Consider the following 16,572-nt stretch of genomic DNA (forward strand, 5'->3'; position numbering starts at 1 on the left):
AGCGATTGCATGGGGAAAAAAAACAAACCCGGACAGTGCTGCTTAAAAGCATTGTTCCCATTTGGCCTTCTGAATAGACCACATTTGGAAAGACAGAGGAAAAGGGGGAAACTGGGGAAAGGTGACCTTAGTTCTACTTGTGCTATCACATGCAACATTCTACCTATCAGAGTCTATAAAAAGTAGTTTCTCTCCAGTTCCCATACATGAACTCCTCTTGCTAGTCAGCTGTGGAGAGATTTTTGTATTCTGGCATTAAACTAACTTTTCAGAAGCCCAGAGCAATGATATCTAATTATATATATATGCTTCTGGTCACAGCAGTCGGCTGCATTTCCCCCCACCCTCATGTTCCTGACCACAGGAAGGGAATGAATATGCCTTTAGCACATGGCTCTAGCTAGAGCTGGCTGGTCTATTCATGCTACCTGATACAGCCCTACCAGTTTAAATAATTCCTGAATGGCAACATCCCATGCTATCCTGGAACACCTCCAAAATTCTGGCAATGGATCTCAATCCATGCTCTGCAAGACACGACACCCCTCTCCTCCCCGCCCGCTATTCTAGAGCTGGGCTCCCCACAGCTCTGCCAATGCACCTCAGTCCTGACCTCTAGCATGCCTTGAAAAAAAATTAGGATAAGTCTCCCATGTCCCTTTCTTTAAAGAGGCAGCACACGAGTTTAAGACTCAGATACTGGAAACATTACAGATTTTATTACGTGGTGGCCCGGGTCCCCTGACATTGATCAGGGATCCATTGTAGCAGGTATTGTACAAAAAATAAAAAGATTGCCCTGAAAAACCTTACAACCTGGGACTAAGTAAGCTTACATTTTATAAATTTAAATTAGCGAACTTGGTTTTGTCTGATTTAAAAGGATAAGAGTAGTGCTATTAGATACAATTTCGGTATTCGGCATTCTCTTGCAGAGGTGGATATTTGACAATTTCAATGCATTTCTCAAGAAGAAAACAAACAAAGGATGTTTGAGTGATAAGAGCTTCAACGAAAAACAGGTAGCCAAGATCTTTACTATGACTAATGCAATTTTCACTCTGCATTACAGGATAACTGTTTTAAAAGTAACCATTTTAATGCTTTTTTGCTCTTGCTTTCTCCGTCTCACATATCTGAAATGTGTTCCACTTATAACATTGATTTTTCTCTGCTTGAATCTCTTTTAAAATTGATTAAAGACATAAGGAGAGTGGATGACTCAGGGGGCTGGGAATGCAATATGAAGTCTTTCACATCTAGAACACTAGGTCAAAATTAACTAAAGTAGAATGCATCTGGGATTTTTTTTTTTTTTTTTAAGGGGAAGGGGAGGGCAGTGGTGGTTGTCAAATATGGACTTTTAATTGTGGTATTTCAAAACAGGCATTCACTCTAACATTTTTGGCTCTTAATGCCAAAGTGACTTTGCCTAAAACAAAGTGTCCTGTTTTGTTGTCCTTGCTGAGAAGTGGCCTTTAATGTATTTTGTGGCATGGGTAGTAAACTGGTTTAGAATATAATAAACCCACACTAACGTGAGCAGGGAAGGGTTCTCTAGAAAGACTGGAGACTGAAAGAGCAAATGCCCGTGAATGCCCTCTGCCAGTACTATCATCGTTCCATCTGCTCCCATAGACTACTGGAAGAAGTAACATGTATTTGTCTCAGATCTGTTTTTCCCAGAAAGCTCAGCTCATATGTAGCACCTGGTTTGAAGGGAGATTTCTGCTTTCTGCTCAGTTTTGCATTTATATTATCTGAAGCATGAGACCATACGATTTGTACAATATCACAGTGACACAGCTAAGATTAGTGTCCCAAGTCTTCCCCATGCAAGTTCTTAAACCATACAGCCTTGTTATATTTGTCCATGCAATAGGACATAAACCAGATCTGATCATTTCTGAACCAATGCAGTGGCAGCAAGCTACTTCATGGGTTTTAGACAGAAGGGAAGAGAGAGAAAACAGAGAAGAGAAATATATCACCATCTAGGAGCCACACTGTGCAATAGTTCAGTGTTTCTCAACGTTTTTGATATAGAGACAGGCTTGCTGGCTTCCTCAACTGTGTCAGGGAGACCTCAGAGACCAGCGCCGGTCCACAGATCAGCCCTGCTCTTAGCAGGAAATTCACATGCTCAGGATGCCCAATGATTCATTTTTGGTCATCTAAAGCTAACATTTGCTGCAGAAAAACCAGAAAGACATTTCAACTTATTCATATTAAAAACATTAGTCAAGTAAGAAGGCCCACTAAATGAAAAGGAAAGTACAGTATGTTCCTGGTATTTATGGTTACTCACCGGAATCTATACTGTAGTAAAAGACGGTTACTCACCTGTAGTAACTGGTGTTCTTCGAGATGTGTTGCTCCTATCCATTCCATGTAGGTGTGCGCGCCGCGCGTGCACGGCTCTTCGGAACATTTTTAGCCTAGCAACTCCGGCGGGCCGGCTGGCGCCCCCTGGAGTGGCGCCGCCATGGCGGCGTATATATACCCCAGCCGGCCCGTCCGCTCCTCAGTTCCTTCTTGCCGGCTATTCCGACAGTGGGGAAGGAGGGCGGGTTTGGAATGGATAGGAGCAACACATCTCGAAGAACACCAGTTACTACAGGTGAGTAACCGTCTTTTCTTCTTCGAGTGATTGCTCCTATCCATTCCATGTAGGTGATTCCCAAGCCTTACCTAGGCGGTGGGGTCGGAATGAGACGTGGCGGAGTGTAATACCGCAGAGCCGAAGGCTGCGTCGTCTCTAGACTGCTGCACCAACGCGTAGTGGGAAGCGAAGGTATGGACTGAAGACCAGGTGGCCGCTCTACAGATGTCCTGGATGGGGACATGAGCCAGGAAAGCGGCCGATGAGGCATGTGCCCTCGTGGAGTGGGCAGTGAGTCGGCACGGGGGAACGCGAGCAAGCTCGTAACACGTTCTGATGCAGGACGTCACCCAGGAGGAAATCCGCTGTGAGGAGACCGGCTCGCCTTTCATGCGGTCAGCTATCGCCACAAAGAGCTGGGACGAACGCCGAAAGGGCTTCGTGCGGTCGATGTAGAACGCGGCGCCGCGGACGCCGAGGGTATGTAGCTGCTGTTCCCGAGGTGAGGCATGCGGCTTTGGGAAGAAGACCGGAGGAAGATCTCCTGGTTGAGATGGAAGGCGAAACCACCTTGGGGAGGAAGGCCGGGTGTGGCGGCTGCACCTTGTCCTTGTGAAAAACGGTATATGGGGGGCCCGCCGTCAGGGCGCGGAGCTCTGAGACCCGTCTGGCGGACGTGATCGCCACGAGGAAGGCCGTCTTACAGGTAAGATGGAGGAGAGAGCACGTAGCAAGGGGCTCAAGGGTGGGCCCATGAGCTGGGCGAGGACCAGGTTAAGATCCCATGTCGGAGCAGGAGGCCGCACCTGCGGGTATAGACGGTCTAACCCCTTAAGGAATCGTGACACCATCGGGTTGGAGAAGATCGAGCGACCTCCTATAGCTGGTCGAAATGCTGACAGCGCTGCGAGGTGCACTCGGAGGGACGAGATGGCAAGACCTTGACCTTTGAGGTACCAAAGGTAGTCGAGGACAGTCTGAATGGGGGCCGAGAAAGGGTTGATATCTCCCTGGTCGCACCAGAGAGCAAAGCGCTTCCACTTGGCGAGGTAAGTAGTTCGCGTTGAAGGTTTTCTGCTTTCGAGCAGCACTTGCTGCACCGCTGCGAGCAATGTCTCTCTGCGCCGGTCAACCACTCAGGAACCAAGCTGTGAGATGCAGCGATTGCAGGTTCGGGTGACGGCCTGCCGAGGTCCTGGGTTATGAGGTCCGCCACAGCGGAGGGGAATGGGTTCCCGAGCCGACAACTCGAGCAGCAGGGTATACCAATGCTGTCTCGGCCAGGCCGGAGCGACGAGTATGATGCGGGCTCTGTCTCTCCGGATCTTGAGCAACACTCGGTGGACGAGTGGAAACGGAGGAAACGCGTAGAGAAGAGGCTCCGTCCATGACCGGAGAAACGCATCTGAGAGGGATCCTGGAGCTTGGCCTTGGAAGGAGCAGAACCTGTGGCATTTGCGGTTGGTCCGGGAAGCAAAGAGGTCTATCTGGGGAAAGCCCCACCTCTGGAAGATGGAATAAGCCACATCTGGGCGAAGGGACCACTCGTGAGAGGCGAAGGACCTGCTGAGGCGGTCGGCCAACGTGTTCTGCGCTCCGGCAGAAAAACGCCGAGGCGAATCGAATGGGCTACAGAAATCCCAGAGGAGCAACGCCTCGTTGCAAAGAGGAGAGGACCGCGCTCCGCCCTGCCTGTTGACATAAAACATGGCTGTGGTGTTGTCCGTAGACCGCTACACAGCGGTTCTGCAGGTGAGCCCGAAAGGCGAGACAAGCTAAGCGGATTGCTCTCAGCTCTCGGACGTTGATATGGAGGGAGAGCTCCTGGGGTGACCAGAGACCCTGGGTGTGTTGGTCTCCTACGTGAGCCCCCCAGCCGAGCGCCGAGGCGTCCGTCGTCAGGGTGATTGACGGGCGAGGGCGGAACGGAACTCCCTCGCAGACCGTTTCTGAGTCCAGCCACCAAGTGAGACTCTGGAGAGCGGGCTCTGCTACCGTCACTACCATGTCTAGGGGGTCGCGATGAGGGCGGTACACCGACGCCAGCCACATTTGGAACGGGCGAAGTCGGAGTCTGGCGTGCGCAGTCACGAATGTGGACGCTGCCATGTGACCGAGGAGGCGGAGGCAGGATCGCACCGTTGTTGTCGGGAAAGCCTGCAGTGCCCGAATGAGGGAGGCCAACGTCTCGTGCCGAGTGCGAGGTAGGCACGCTCTGGCCAGATTGGAGTCTAGGACCGCTCCTATGAACTCCACTCTTTGTGCTGGAACTAGGAGGGACTTCTCGGTGTTGACAAGGAGGCCGAGACCGGAACAGATGTAGAATCTCGGTTACTTGATTCGCCACCAGTGCTTGGGAGCGGCCCGAATCAGCCAGTCGTCGAGATATGGGTAGACGTGGATGCGGCGACGGCGGAGGGCTGCGCGACGACCGCCATGCACTTGGTGAATACCCTCGCGCAGTGGAGAGGCCGAAGGAGCACTGCGAACTGGTAATGCGCTCCGTTGACCAGGAAGCGCAGGAAGCGCCTGTGGGGGTAGATTGCCACATGAAAGTAGGCATCCTCATGTCGAGGGCAGCAAACCAGTCTCCAGGATCCAGGGAAGGGATAATGGACCCCAAGGTCACCATCCAAACTTGAGCTTGCACAGGTATCTGTTGAGCTCGCGGAGGTCTAAGATGGGACGAAGGCCTCCTTTCGCCTTGGGGATGAGGAAGTATCTGGAATAGAATCCCTGCCTGCGTCTGCTGGGAGGCACCTCCTCGATGGCACCCACGCTCAACAGAGACTGGACCTCCTGCAAGAGGACTTGCTCGTGAGAGGGGTCCCTGAGGAGGGACAGGGAGGGTGGGTGGGAGGGAGGGGGCGAAATGAACTGTAGGCGGTAGCCGTACTGGACCGTGCTGAGGACCCAGCTGTCTGAAGTTACAGATGACCACGCCGGAAGGAAGCGGGAAAGGCGGTCGGAAAACAGAAGGGGTGGATCCTGATCGGAGAGAGGTGAGCGGCCCTCGGGCGTCCCGTCAAAAGGCCGACTTTGGGCCCTGAGGGGCCTTGGACGATCCCTGGCTTTGGTTCCGCCGTCCGCCCGATGGTCTGCGGCGGAAGGGGGCCGAGCGCCGATTGTTAGGCGGGCGAGGCCTGTTGTATTGGAAGGGGCGATAAGGTTGCTGTCGGAAAGGACGCCTTTGGGTGGCCGGCGTATGCATCCCTAATGTGCGGATCGCCACTCTGCCGTCTTTCAGGGTTTGAATGCGGGTATCAGTCTTTTCTGAAAATAGACCCTGCGTCTCAAAAGGAAGGTCCTGGAGCGTGTACTGGACCTCCGGCGGCAGAGTAGAGGACTGGAGCCATGCAATGCGTCTCATGGTTACCCCTGACGCTATGGTCCTGGCCCCCGAGTCCGCTGCGTCTACCGCTGCCTTAATTAAGGTACGGGAAGCCAGCTTTCCTTCCTCCAGCAGTGCCGAGAACTCCCGGCGGGAATCCTGCGGGGTAAGCTCTGCGAATTTGGCTAGGCAGCCCAAGATGTTGAATGTATATCTGGAGAGCAAAGCCATTTGGTTGGCGATACGAAGTTGAAGGCCGCCCGCTGAGTAAATTTTTCGGCCTAACAGGTCCATGCGCTTGGACTCCTTCGCTTTTGGCGCTGCAGCGGGCTGGCCGTGTCGCTCCCGGTCATTGACAGATTGGACAACTAGAGAGTCCGGAGCCGGGTGAACATACAGGTATTCGTAGCCCCTCGGGGGGACCGAGTACTTTCTCTCGACTCCGCGCGCTGTAGGCGGGACGGAGGAGGGGGACTGCCAGATAGCGGCATTGTTTTTCTGTATTGTTCGGATGAAGGGGAGCGCTACCCTGACGGGTGCGTCCTCCCCCACCACGTCCGTGATGGGGTCCTCGACCTCCTGGACTTCTTCCACGGGTAAGTTGATGGCCTTAGCTACCCTTCTAAGAAGGTCCTGGTGAGTCTTGAGGTCGATCGGCGGGGGCTCCGACGGTGCCGCCCCTGCCACCGCCTCATCGGGGGAGGAGGATGAGGACGGGCCCGGTAGCACCTCCTCCGGTGCCGGCACCGTGTCTGCGGGAACCGCGTCATGCCCCAAGTGCGTGCCGTGATCGGCGAGCTGAGGAGTGGGGGACGGAGGTGGCCTGCTTACAGTGGCTACCGGTACCGACCGCACCGAGCCTGGTTGACGCGGCGGGAGGGGGGGCCCCTGTTCATGTTCGGCCCAAGGGACCCAGAATCCCCATTGCTGTGGTCCATGTTCTGGCGGGAGGGACCCCGCCCGGAAGTCAACTGCGCTGCCCCCAGGGGAGGCGACGGAGGGCTCTCTGATGGCCAGGAGGCGAAGTGGTGGCGGGCGGGCATCCGGTGCCGGAGTAAAGGCCCCCGGTGCGGTGGACGGTGCCGGTCGTCGCGGTGCCGGCGGCGCCGCTCGGGCGGCGCCGAGCTCGACCGCGGCCCGGAGCTCGACCGCGGCGCCCGGGAGCTCGACCTTCGGCCCCGGGAGCTCGACCGGCGGCGTCGGGATCGTGAACGACGGTGCCGGGAGCTCGACCGACGGTGCCGGGATGCAGATCTGGACCGCGTGTGGCGGCGCCTGGAGCGACTACGCGAGTCTCGACGCCTGTCGTGGTGCCTGGAGCCGGACCTGTTACGGTGCCGACGACTCGGCGATCGGGACTTGGAACGTCGCCGGGAGTGCGACCGGTACCGCGACTGGGAGCGGTACCGGGACTGCGACCGGCGAGAGCGGGAACGCCGTGGCGTGGATCGCCGTGCCGGTGCTGTGGAGAGCGGTGCCGTGGCGAACGGACCGCGACCTGGCGGCGGTGCTGCGATCGCTCGGGCGCCCGGGACGGGGTCGATTGGAAGTGGCTTCCCAATGGACTTGAGAGTCCGCACCGGTAGCACCGGCCGCTGAGCGCTTGCATCAGCGGTAAGTTCGATTAAATGTCTTGCCGTCGCGAATGCTTCGGGCGTGGACGGCAGCCTCAGCTCCTCGTCGGTGGGCACCGGGGAGCTGTGCGGTGTCGGACTCGACGGGCCTTGCGGCGCCGGAGTCGACGACACGGTGCACGTTTTGTGCACAGCCTCAGCCTGCACCGTTACGGTCGGAGGCGGCTGGGCTAACGGTCTCTTTTGCTTGTCCGAGACCGTCTTCGGCACTTTGCGCTTCTTTCCCGGGGAGACGGAGCGGTGCCGGGTTTTTGGTGCCGGGTGCCGAGGTGCCTCCTCGGCACCGGGGCGGCTGGGGGCGGTCGGCGCGCCGCTAGTCAAGGCAGTCTTTGGCGCCGCCGGTGCAGGTGCCGGAGGTTGGAGGGCCGACTCCATGAGGAGTTGCTTCAATCGCGAGTCCCGCTCCTTCCTCGTGCGAGGCTTAAAAGCGACGCAAATGGGGCACTTGTCCGACCGGTGAGCCTCTCCGAGACAGCGGAGGCAGGCGTCGTGCGGGTCACTGACCGGCATAGACCGCTGGCAAGCCGCGCAGGGCTTGAAACCCGCCGGTCCGGGCATAAGCCCGCACCGGGGCGGAAGAAGAGGGCTAACCCCTCTAACTCCCTAATGAAATATACCACTAACTATAGAACTATTAAGAAACTTTAACAACTATGATAACTATATACAGTACTAAGGGAGAACGCTAAGCTGTGGAGGACAGGAGAGCACTCCACTGTTCCTACTAGCCGTCACGGGCGGAAAGAAGGAACTGAGGAGCGGACGGGCCGGCTGGGGTATATATACGCCGCCATGGCGGCGCCACTCCAGGGGGCGCCAGCCGGCCCGCCGGAGTTGCTAGGCTAAAAATGTTCCGAAGAGCCGTGCACGCGCGGCGCGCACACCTACATGGAATGGATAGGAGCAATCACTCGAAGAAGAACCAGATAACTAACTTCCAAACCCGTAAGCCTCCTGTGGTCAATGTACAGGCACCATCCTGCTGTAGTCAGACAGCCCGTGAAGCTCATAATAAATCCTAAATCAGTTGAGCAAAGAAGTTTATCACATAGCAAATTTCATTTTTAGAAGATCTAAGCTGCCTCAAATAAATTGGTTCCATTTTAAAGTAGCATCAGAAAAATTACAAAAGCAATGAAATTGGAACTTCAGAGCTATCAGAGGTTTACAATAGTTCTCATGCTTGAGTAAATTGGCACTGCTCCCATTAACATCTGCTTTTCATCAATAAAGTGCTTTACAAACATTAATTCACCCTAACAGCCATCTTGTATAGGCAGGTATTATTTTTCATTTTACATACAAGGAAAAGGTACAGAGGGGGTGAATGAATGGCCCAAGAACACAGAGTGTCTCAGAGCTGGGAGAACTCCAGACACCTATACTACCAAACCCTGAGTTTACTTAGCTAAGAGATGCATAGGTACAACAATATCCAGCAACAGTACTATATTATATCAGAACAGAGAACCTGCCACCGCAGATCAGACCAGGCTGGCATCCTGTCTCCAGTGGCCAGTACAAGATAATTCAGAGAAAGGTACTAGGAGAGAGGATGGACTGAACAGGGAGTTAAGGTGCTAACCTCAGACTTGGGAGACTTAAATTCAATCCCCTGCTCTGCCACCGGCTTCTTGTGTGACCACGGACAAGCCACTTAGGCTCTCTGTGCCTCAGTTTGCCATCTGTAAAATGGGGACACACAACACTTCCCCACCTCAGAGGTGTTGGGCGAGGATAACTACAAAGATTACGGGTGCTGAGATACTACAAGGATGGGGCTATATAAAGTACCTAAAACAGAATCCCCATAATCTGCCCATAAAGATGTTCCTTCCTAACCTCAGTCAGTTAGTGGTTGGTTAATGCCCCAAACTGTAAGAGGGTTCTATTACTTATTTTTCCCCTGTTGCATGTAAGCATGGATGGTCTCATTATCCACGTATATGTCGTCTAATCCTTTAAATCTTACTAAACTCCCAGACTGAGTGATTTCTGGCACTGCAGTCCATAGGTCAATTACCTATAACTGAAATATACTCTATTCATAATAGACCAGAGATTTCTGGCACTGAATTCCACAGAGTAAGCTCCTTGGAGCAGGGACTTTTGTTGTTCTGTTTGTACAGCACTTAGCACAATGGGATCCTGGTCCATGACAAGGGCTCCTAAGCACTCCAGTAATACAAATAACTGTGTAAAATATTTCCTTTCAACACTTTTTAATTTGCCTTTGTGTGTCATCGATGTCCCTTTGTTCTTATGCTATGAGAAAAGATAAATAGGAGCTCTCAATTTATCTTCTGTGCACCGTTTATATTATTTCGTATACCTTTATCACATCCCATCAGCCTTCTTTCTAACCAGAGGAGTCTCAATCTTTTTAATTTCTCATTTAATGGAAATATTCCAGGCCACTTATTTTTGTTGCCCACTTCTGGTTCCCCTTCTATTTCTGCTACTTTTATTTATTTATTTCAAACATGGAATGACTGGGCAACTTAATGAAAACTTGAAAACAATACCGTCAGCCCTTTAGCTCTTCCAACAAAAACAGGAAGGGACAGTTAATTTACAAACTCTGAATACGAAACCTATAAAGTCTACATGCATGGGTGATTCAAAAGTCATAAACTGACCTCAGCCATCCAGCAATGGATGTAACTGGAGAAGCTAAAAGGGAACACATGCAGCACCGTGGGGAAAGTCAGTAGGATCATCTTGATGATGATCACTCTGGAAAAAAAAAACACCCCAAAACTGGCACTAAAATCACAAGGGTCAAATGAGGAAGCTGGCAAGATCTCATCTTTCCATATTGCATAAGCATGTTTCTGTCCTTTCTAATCTTGTCCCACACACACACTGCAGCTCACTTACTTCATCCTTCTTCAGAATGCTTTGTGCCAAGATTATTCTCCTCTCAACTCTATGCCTCTGTGATTCCTCCCAAGAGTTTTACACCTATTCTGCAGAAGTTTGCAGGTGGGTCTTTATCCACTTCAAAATGGTGTCCCTTTGAAAAGTCACAACATTGGACTAAGCTGCCTAAGCATCCAAGGCACAGTTTATCCGGCTGTCTCATAACAAAGAGCAGTAGCATCCCCTGAACGTGCCACACCATACCAGACTGGGGGGAAACGGAAAGGCAGGGGAGTCAAGCCTGGATCTCCTGAGAACCATGTCTACTACAGTGTGGGGACAAAGTGAAGCAGTGTTTCACTCACAGTAGGAAGGCTGGTTATTGATTGAGTACATCGTGGCAAAGAGTACTCAGTGGCTCAGAGTGGGAATCTTCATTTCTATGACACAATGAACTCTCAACAATAGGAGCAAAGCCAGTCTGTGCAGGAGACAGAACCTTCCCTGAGGGTGGTTTGAGACTGTGGCTTCAACTCCCCCGGGAAATAAAGACTGCCACAAATGTCACTACTTTCTGCTCCAAGTGGAAGGTGCACTCCTTTGACCAGCCTTCTCTAATATAAACACACAGCAAAAGGTATATTTAACAACCAACAACCCCCCTACCAAAACAAGCCACTGCACACACTTCTCCATCTGGGGAGAGGATGAGAGAACAAACAACCCATTATTTAATGCACTACTGGAAGGTGCTCAAATACTATGGTAATGAGCACAGTATATAAATCTAGATAAGACAGAATAGGCCAGGGGTATGCAACCTATGGCACATGTGCCAAAAGCGGCACACGAGCTGATTTTCGGTGGCACTCACACTGCCTGGGTCCTGGCCACCGGTCTGGGGGGCTCTGCATTTTAATTTACTTTTAAATGAAGCTTCTTAAACATTTTAAAAACCTTATTTACTTTATATACAACAATAGTTTGGTTATATATTATAGACACATAGAAAGAGACCTAAAAACGTTAAAACATATTACGGGCATGAAAAACCTTAAATTAGAGTGAATAAATGAAGACTCAGCGCACCACTTCTGAAAGGCTGCCGACCCCTGGAATAGGCTCTCACACCTGAAAGAAGTTTCTTTAAAAAAAAAAAAAAAAGTATCCTTTAAGCACATTAGCAGGGGAAACAGCTCTATTACAGCCTACGTGCACATAGGCTAATCACCAAACGGCCTTCCGGGTTCTATTCTCTATATGCGATTGCAAGATCTTTGTCTGATCTTGTTTGCTCTAGTACACAAACAGTGTTAAAAACTAGACTGGCAAAGACAGGACCTTCAGAGACCGAAGTATCACATTTTGTTTCCATTTAGACTGACATTTGTACATGTTCATCTGCTTTTTCCCTCCATCAACATTGGCCTGGAAAGTACAGACTTGCCTTCCAGACACTTCTTTTGAACCCCTTGTATACAGTCACCAGATCTACTTGTGCTTAAAGGCAAATTGCTTTTTGGACTCTGATGTGATTGCTACTTAGCCTCTTTGAAAGCTGCCTGGGCCACTAGAAATCACTATACTTCAACTTCTCTCAATTACAACAGCTTCAGAACATATCCTAACTGATATTTTATAACAGCATTTATTAAAAGTATCTGAATAAGAGTCAATACAATAACTGCCTCTGGTCCCTCACATTACAGTAATGGATGCATTAGAACTGCAGAGTTAAAGTGGGGCTACTTTTTGACTGACTCCTATGAATTTCCCTAAGTCCCAGCTCTGGACGTCAACATTTGCAAAATGCTGCTCTCTGCCATCTTACTAACCTTCATCCTCAAAACATCACCAGTTTCTCACTTCTTTCAGGAGCCAGCTCAAAACTGCCAGATAGATTTGATAAGACTCACCATATACAGACTCCAGCCTCCATCGACTCCCCACTAGCTTAGTGGCCTTCTTGTTGTCCTTCACACAACCAGGCAACTATTGTTACACTTGTCTTCTCTGCTCCTCCACGATATAAAACCACTTTTTTGGATTTCCCCAGCACATGAAGTCTCTTTTATTTTAAAAGTCTGATCTTAAAAATTCCCTTGCTCATATCTTTTAGGCCATGTCTACACTACCACTTAGGTTGCTCAGGGGTGTGAAAAAACACAAACAAAAACAAAAACCCTGAGTGACATAATTTTGGCCGGCATAAGAGCTCGTGTGCACAGCGCTATCTCAGTGGCAGAGCTTCTCCCGCCGACATAGCTACCACCACTCATTTAGCTGGTTTTATTATGTCAACGGGAAAGAGAACTCCTGTTGGCACAAAACATCTACATGAGTAATTTCATAGCGGTGCAGCTGCATTATAAGAACATAAGAACGGCTGTACTGGGTCAGACCAAAAGTCCATCTAGCCCAGTATCCTGTCTACCAACAGTGGCCAAAGCCAGGTGCCCCAAAGGCTAGGGACACCATTCCTTACCCATCCTGGCTAATAGCCATTCATGGACTTAACCTCCATGAATTTATCCAGTTCTCTCTTAAACCCTGTTATAGTCCTAGCCTTCACAACCTCCTCAGGCAAAGAGTTCCACAAGTTGACTGTGCGCTGTGTGAAGAACTTCCTTTTATTTGTTTTAAACCTGCTGCCCATTAATTTCATTTGGTGGCCCTGGTTCTTGTATTATGGGAATAAGTAAATAACTTTTCCTTAGCTACTTTCTCCACATCACTCATCATACGCTCCCTCTATCATATGCCCCCTTAGTCTCCTCTTTTCCAAGCTGAAAAGTCCTAGCCTCTTTAATCTCTCCTCATATGGGACCCATTCCAACCCCCTAATCATTTTAGTTGCCCTTCTCTGAACCTGTTCTAATGCCAGTATATCTTTTTTGAGATGAGACCACATCTGTACACAGTATTCAAGATGTGGGTATACTATCTATTTATATAAGGGCAATAAGATATTCTCCATCTTATTCTCGATCCACTTTTTAATGATTCCTAACATCCTGTTTGCTTTTTTGACCGCCTCTGCACACCGCGTGGACGTCTTCAGAAAACTATCCATGATGACTCCAAGATCTTTTTCCTGATTTGTTGTAGCTAAATTTGCCCCCATCATATTGTATGTATAATTGGGGTTATTTTTCCCATGTGCATTACTTTACGTTTATCCACATTAAATTTCATTTGCCATTTTGTTGCCCAATCACTTAGTTTTGCGAGATCTTTTTGAAGTTCTTCACAGTTTGCTTTAGTCTTAACTATCTTGAGCAGTTTAGTGTCATCTGTAAACTTTGCCACATCACTGTTTACCCCTTTCTCCAGATCATTTATGAATAAGTTGAATAGGATTGGTCCTAGGACTGACCCTTGGGGAATACCACTAGTTACCCCTCTCCATTCTGAGAATTTACCATTAATTCCTACCCTTTGTCCCCGGTCTTTTAACCAGTTCTCAGTCCATGAAAGGACCTTCCCTTTTATCCCATGACAACTTAATTTACGCAAGAGCCTTTGGTGAGGGACCTTGTCAAAGGCTTTCTGGAAATCCAAGTATACTATGTCCACTGGATCCCCCTTGTCCACATGTTTGTTGACCCCATCAAAGAACTCTAATAGATTAGTAAGACACGATTTCCTTTACAGAAACCATGTTGACTTTTGCCCAACAATTTACATTCTTCTATGTGTCTGACAATTTTATTCTTTACTATTGTTTCCATTAATTTTCCCAGAACTGATGTTAGACTTACCAGTCTGTAATTGCCAGGATCACCTCTAGTGCCCTTTTTAAATATTTGCATTACATTAGCTAACTTCCAGTCATTTGGGTACAGAAACCGATTTAAAGGACAGTTTACAAACCCTAGTTAATAGTTCCACAACTTCACGTTTGAGTTCTTTCAGAACGCTTGGGTGAATGCCATCTGGTCCTGGTGACTTGTTAATGTTAAGTTTATCAATTAATTCCAAAACCTCCTCTAGTGACATTTCAATCTGTGACAGTTCCTCAGATTTGTCACCTACAAAAGCCAGCTCAAGTTTGGGAAACTCCCTAACATCCTCAGCCATGAAGACTGAAGCAAAGAATCCATTTAGTTTCCCCGCAAGACTTTATCATCTTTAACTGCTCCTTTTGTATCTCGGTCATCCAGGGGCCCTACTGGTTGTTTAGCAGGCTTCCTGCTTCTGACGTACTTAAAAAACATTGTTATTACCTTTTGAGTTTTTGGCTAGTCGTGTTTCAAACTCCTCTTTGGCTTTTCTTATTACATTTTTACACTTAATTTGGCAGTTTATGCTCCTTTCTATTTGCCTCACTAGGATTTGACTTCCACTTTTAAAAAGATGCCTTTTTATCTCTCACTGCTTCTTTTACATGGTTGTTAAGCCACGGTGGCTCTTTTTTAGTTCTTTTACTGTGTTTCTTAATTTGGGGGTATACATTTAAGTTAGGCCTCTATTATGGTGCCTTTAAAAGCACACATGCAGCTTGCAGGGATTTCACTTTAGTCACCGTACCTTTTAATTTCTAACTAACCCCCTCATTTTTGCATAGTTCCCCTTTTTGAAATTAAATGCCACAGTGTTGGGCTGTTGAAATGTTCTTCCCACTAAAGGGATGTTAACTGTTATTATATTATGGTCACTATTTCCAAGCGGTCCTATTATAGTTACCTCTTGGATCAGCTCCTGCGCTCCACTCAGGACTAAATCGAGAGTTACCTCTCCCCTTGTGGGTTCCCATACCAGCTGCTCCAAGAAGCAGTCATTTAAAGTATCGAGAAATTTTGTCTCCGCATTTCGTCCTGAGGTGACATGTTCCCAGTCAACATGGGGATAACTGAAATCCCCCACTATTATTGAGTTCTTTATTTTGATAGCCTCTCTAATTTCCCTTAGCATTTCATCATCACTATCACTGGCCTGGTCAGGTGGTCGATATAACATTAGGGATCTGTTATTCTTATTGGAGCATGAAATTACTATCCATGGAGATTCTATGGAACATGTGGATTCACTTAAGATTTTTACTTCATTTGATTCTACATTTTCTTTCACATATAGTGCCACTCCCCCCCACCGCATAACCTGTTCTGTCCTTCCGATATATTTTGTACCCCAGAATGATTGCGTCCCATTGATTGTCCTCGGTCCACCAGGTCTCTGTGATGCCCACTGGCTCCTCCCCAGCACTACACATAAGTCTATCCAGATGCCTCAAGAAATCTGCAACCTTCGCACCAGGCAGGCAAGTCACCATATGGTTCTCCCAGTCATCACAAACCCAGCTATCTATGTTTGTGATGATCGAATCTCCCATTACTAACACCTGCCTTTTCCTAGTGACTGGAGTTCCCTCCCCTGGAGAGGTAACCTCAGTGCAAGAGGATATCCTAACGCCATCTGGAAGGAGGGTCCCAACTATGGGACCGTTTCCCTCTGCTCCCATTGACTGCTCTGCTTCCCTGGGCCTTTCATCCTCCTCAACAGTGCAGCGACTGTCTGATCGGAGGTGGGACAATTCTACAGTGTTCCGGAAAGCCTCATCAATATACCTCTCTGCCTCCCTTAGCTCCTCCAGTTCCACCACCCTGGCGTCCAAAGCCCATACGCAGTCTCTGAGGGCCAGGAGCTCCTTGCACCAAATGCACACATACACTACCGCCCACAGGGCAGGTAATCATACATGCTGCACTCGGTGCAATAAACTTGATAGCCCCCACTCTGCTGCTGGGCTTCTGCGTTCATTGTCTCCTGCAGCTACCTAGTAAATGAAAGGGTTTTGTTTAAATCAAGAAGTTTTGAATGTAGTTTAGTTTACAGGTTTTAAAGAACAGCAAGCGAACCTTGCCCCCTTCCCACTCCCCTTCCGAACTCCCTTGCAAAACTTCCTGTTAGCAGCCCCTGGTCACAAAGCTCCCTGGTGACTTGCTCACTGCTTTATAAAGCCCTGGCCTTCTTGATAGCTCCACCCACTGACTAAGGCTCAGCCAATTAACAGAGGCTTCTAGCTTTCAAACCTTACTTTGAAGCTCACAGCTTCCAACTGCCAGCACACAGTCCTTCAAACAACCAAACAGACAAACACAAGCTCAGCACACAGCAAGTAACCCCCAAACATAAATACGCAC

General features: G+C 49.3%; 1 protein-coding gene and 1 long non-coding RNA gene across 6 annotated transcripts in view; one reads left to right on the forward strand and one right to left on the reverse strand.

The window, feature by feature from the left end:
- Nucleotides 1-16,572, reverse strand: part of AHCYL2 (adenosylhomocysteinase like 2) — a 202,836-nt gene that overhangs the window by 164,939 nt on the left and 21,325 nt on the right. The window lies entirely within an intron of this gene.
- LOC120395474 overlaps nucleotides 1-16,572 on the forward strand; it is a 46,756-nt gene that overhangs the window by 2,056 nt on the left and 28,128 nt on the right. The window contains exon 2 of the long non-coding RNA XR_005592649.1: nucleotides 936-1,022. This is a non-coding gene — a long non-coding RNA (uncharacterized LOC120395474). The remainder of the gene's footprint in view (nucleotides 1-935; nucleotides 1,023-16,572) is intronic.

This window comes from Mauremys reevesii, linkage group 1 (genome assembly GCF_016161935.1).
Source record: "Mauremys reevesii isolate NIE-2019 linkage group 1, ASM1616193v1, whole genome shotgun sequence".
Lineage (NCBI taxonomy): Eukaryota > Metazoa > Chordata > Testudines > Geoemydidae > Mauremys > Mauremys reevesii.